The sequence below is a fragment of the Triticum dicoccoides genome, chromosome 4B (genome assembly GCF_002162155.2).
Source record: "Triticum dicoccoides isolate Atlit2015 ecotype Zavitan chromosome 4B, WEW_v2.0, whole genome shotgun sequence".
Lineage (NCBI taxonomy): Eukaryota > Viridiplantae > Streptophyta > Magnoliopsida > Poales > Poaceae > Triticum > Triticum dicoccoides.
The window spans coordinates 615,264,595-615,269,634 of NC_041387.1; the positions used below are offsets into that span (position 1 = coordinate 615,264,595).

General features: G+C 40.9%; 1 pseudogene; it reads left to right on the plus strand.

Annotated features, from left to right (window-relative positions):
* The first annotated feature begins 523 nt into the window (after positions 1-523).
* LOC119292896 lies at positions 524-4,035 on the plus strand (annotated as a pseudogene).
* Positions 4,036-5,040: the final 1,005 nt, after the last annotated feature.

The window sequence follows — 5,040 nt, forward strand, 5'->3', positions numbered from 1 at the left end:
CTAGTGAGAACTTTGGCTGATTTTCCTTTTTAAGGAAACGTTTTCATAGAATAAGCTAGTAGGCTTAATTTGTGGGACGCGGCTTGCCTGCGCCCCCGTCGTGTGCCCATCCGTGCACCACTGACACGCGTCACCCATCCATGCCTCCCCCTCCCGTGGCCCTTTTTAGCCGCAGAAAAAAAACCCGGAAATACCCATCGACTAGTACAACGCTGCCCCGTCGTATTCCTCACCTCTTTCCCTTGGACCCGTAATACTTGCAGATCACCAAAGCTGAATACAAAAATGGAGGGAAATAATCCCACCCAATCAGATCTCTTAATCCCGTCAAATCAAATCTCTTAATCCCGCCAATAATCAGGGATACAGAGGACTGCATCCTTGTCTCCAAATCTCACGCTGCTGCATTGGAATCAATCAGAAAATACAAAGATTAACAGAGACTGCTGAAACAACTAGCAGACTCTTATCATTCATCAATCAGTGGCGTCAAGCAGATGCAACGTCTCGAGTCTGGAGCGACCTAGAGATTGAAGAAGGATCTTCTTGTCCTCCCTGATGGCTTCTCCAGGGAGTGGACATGGGAACCATGATGATAATGGATCAGAAACACCAAAAGTGAGATTCTCACTTGTATTCTTCATATCCTCCTTTCATCTTTCTAGTCTCCATCTTGCAATGCAAATAAACATGGTTGTTATACATCTGTGTATTAACTAAAAATGTATATTAATTGATACAGGATGTGCAAGAAACCGCAGCTACCAATGCGAAAGATCATATTAATGAAAGAGTACCAAAGATTGGAATGAATTTTTTATCTGATGAGGAGGCTTATTCCTTTTATAACAAGTATGCTGAAGTTATGGGTTTTAGCGTCCGGAGAGGCAGTAAGCATAAAGTAAAGAACTCTGATACAATACAACAGAGGACATTTTTCTGTTCTCGTCAAGGTATTGACCACTTGTAATTTGTTTGGAGTATAATAATTTTTAGATGCACTAAGACAATATTTTCAACTACTAGGAACTCGAGCTGAAGATAAGAGAGAAGATACATTCAGTTATAGTAGGCCTGAATCACGATGTGGATGTAATGCACAAATGAAAATAAGTCTTAGGAATGGATTTTATCAGGTGTATGAATTTGAGGAGACACATAACCACATTCTTGCTACTGGAACCATGGCCCAATACTTGAGATCTCACAGAAAAGTTACCGATGCACAGATAGCGGCTGCAGAGGTCGCAAAGTCTGTAGGCATTTCAAATAAAGCAACTATTGATCTTATGGCCAAAGAAGCATGTGGACAGGAAAACCTTGGTTTTATCCCGCAAGACATGAAAAATCGGTTGTACTCGAAAAGAACATTGCAAGCAGCGAAAGGTGATACAGGGGGAGTGTTAGAATACATGGAGAAGAAGGTAGCAGAAGATGTCAAGTTTTTTTATTCAATTCAAGTAGATGAGGACGATTTGATAACTAATATTTTTTGGGCTGACTCCAAAATGGTCTCAGACTTTGCAACTTTCGGTGATGTCATAAGCTTTGACACCACATATAGGAAACTAAATGATGGGCGTCCATTTGGTTTGATTGTTGGGGTGAATAATCACAAGAAAACTATTGTGTTTGGTGCTGCACTTCTCTATGATGAAACTGCTGAAAGTTTTGGTTGGCTTTTTATAACTTTTCTAAAAGTTATGTCAGGGAAACATCCACAGACAATTCTAACTGATGAAGATGCAGCAATGGCCAAGGCAATCAGTGAAGTCCTACCTCACTCTCACCATAGACTTTGTGTGTGGCACATGAATCAAAACGCTTGCAAGCACCTTGGTGGAGTTGTTCCAGAATATAAGAAGTTCAATAGTGATTTCCAGCATTGTATCTATGACATAGAGGAAGAAGAAGAATTTATAAGTGCATGGAATGATATGCTTGATAAGCATGGACTACGTGAGAATACATGGCTTCAAAGGTTGTTCGAGAAAAGGGAACAGTGGGCACTAGTGTATGGTAGAAATACATTTTCTGCCCACATGAGCACTACCTAAAGAAGTGAAAGCATGAACAATGAACTGAAGCGTTACATCAGTATTAAGTATGACATGCTTACTTTTTTCGAGCATTTCGAACGGCTTGTTGCAGATAAAAGATTTGAAGAAGTGAAGTGTGACTTCAAGGCATCACAAACTACTCCCAAGATGAAGGCAGAGTCAAGCTATATATTAAGGCAAGCTGTAACTACATATACTCCAGCAATATTCAAGATATTTCAGGAGGAAGTGCTTCTGACCCTAAACTATGACACATTCCTTTGTGATGACAGTGATACAGAGCAGAAGGTTTATATGGTAAAATTTCATGACACAAAACGTGAGCATGTTGTTAGATTTGCTCCAAATGAACAAAAGGTGAATTGTAGTTGTAAGAAGTTTGAATTCGCTGGAATTTTGTGCCGTCATTGCTTAAAGGTACTTGATATCAATAATATCAAGCATATCCCTGAACAATATATATTGAAAAGGTGGACAATAGATGCCAAAGTTCTAGAGATAACAAGCAATCGCAATCTGCATGAGGATCGAAAAGCAAAAATGTCAAACTACTACAAGGAGTTGTGCAGAATGTTTGTGAAAATAGCTGCTCGTGCCTCTGAATCCGACGAAACATATGATATGGTTGCTAAATGCGCAGAGCAGCTAGCACAAGCTGTGGAGAAACACTTGAAAATAAGAACTAATCCTGACCCTCCTGATCCAGATTTGGGCAACTCGTCTGTTTCACAAGGTATATATTGTACTACTAATTGCATACAGTTTTGTATAAGACTTGCATTTAACTTTATAGTTGCAGGTCCACTTATTGACTCTAGTAGAGTTTCAAAACACAACGAGGGGCTTGCCAAGCCGAGAGGTATGAAGGAGAAGGAGAAGACTGCACAAGGATCAGCAAGACCCATTGGTGGATTGGAGAAAGCAATAACAAAGAAGAAAAAGAAGAAAAATGATCCTTTACAAGTGCAACATCAAAGCACATCAATGGTCTGAAACTGTCCCACTTGTTTCACATAGAAAATTTAATTTTACTCACATTTATCTATCACTTATTATAGGGTCGTTTGGAGCTTCTACAAATCAAATGGGTGCACCACAATTACAGTACAACCCATTCCTAAATGCTTCAATGCATCCAACACTTGCTAATACATGGAAGACTGATGATTCTTCACAACTACAACCTCAAAGCACATCAACGGTATAAACTGATCCATCTTGTTTCACATGGGAAAACTAATTTTACTAACATTTATCTTCCGCTTTTTATAGGGACATTTGGAGTTTATGGAAAAACAAATGGGTGCACCGCAATTGCAGTACAACCCATTCCTAAATGCTTCAATGCAGCAATCACTTGGTAACACAATGTTGATGTCACCACAACCCACTTGTGGCTTGGTCAAAGGAAAAACAAAAAAGAAAAAGAAGACAAATAATTCTCTACAGGCACAACTTACAAGCACATCAATGGTATAAAACTGTCACACTTGTTTCACATAGAAATAAATTTTGCTAACATTCATCAATCACTTTTTATAGGGTCATTTCGAAACTATGGCACATCAAATGGGTGTGCCGCAACTACAGTACAACCCATTCCTAAATGCTTCAGTGCAGCCATCACTTGGTAATACAGTCTCAATGTCACTGCAACCAACTGGTGGCTTTGAGATAGCAAAAACAACGCAGAAAAAGAAGGCCAGTGATTCTTTACGAGTACAACCTGAAAGCATATCGAGACTATAAAATGATCTTGCTTGTTTCACATAGAAAATTTACTTTTACTGACATTTATCTATCATTTTTATAGGGTCATTTGGAGTTTATGACAAATCAAATGGTTGCACCGCACTTGCAGTACAACCCATTGCTAAATCCTTCAATTCAATCGTCACTTGGAAATACAATCTCGATGCCACAGAACCCAAGAATGCTGGCAGGATACCAACAATACAATACACTAATGGTATAAGCATTCGACATTGTCAAGTTTTTTTATCACTTTGAAACTTCTGCACCACTGAACTTTGCTACATTTCTGCACATAGGGCCATCCAGAAAATCACATATGCACTGAATTCCAACTGCACAACTCAGCTCTGCAGCAACAGAGCATTGGAACCTCTACCTCTACTATGATGACAGAGAAGAATCAAGTCTTCTTCCATGAACCGGAGCCAAGTTAATAAATTTGCTATGAACGATTTGTAGCTATGGCGTGACTGCCGTCCTTCTGCCATCTTGGTCCACCTTTCCTACCCCGTCATCACCCTACGTGCTTACGGCAGATCGAATGAAAAAGGACTGCTCACACCAGACAAGATTTCTCACATTCGCTCCATAAGATACTCAATTTGTTGTGTACAAACTTCTGTCTCGTGTACTGAAGTCGATTTAATCAATGTCATAGTTGACACTAATTTTCTTGTTATTGGCCATGGATTGAAACAGAAATCGTTCAATTATCCCTATGCATTGAAGTCAATTTAATCATATGCATAGTTGACACTACTTTTAACTTGTTATTCACCATGGATTGAATGTGATAGTAATCAGATTATCTCTATGCACATAAGCATAGTCGGTGCTTGTCTCCCGTGGGATAGAATCAGATTACCTTTATAAACAAGCAATAAATCAGAGCTCACGAGAGCAACAAAGCAACAAGAGAGTATACCTGTGTGGATGTGTCTTGTCTGCCGTGGAGGTAGAGCTGAATATCCTTCCGAACGGACAAACGAACGGCCGGAGCACTCCATCGCGAGCCGGAGGAGCTTCCAGCATCCAGGTCTGCCGCCTCCGGCTGACCTGCAGCACACTCAAGGCAGCGGCTGCGCCACCCGGGATCCACCGCCTCCATGTACGGGTATGGGTTGCCGCGCTCGAGCTAATCGAGACAGCTGCGCCACCCAGGATCCACCTCCTCCCGGTCCCGGGCTGGAGCGCTCGAGCTGGTCAGGCGCGTCGCAGAGCTCAG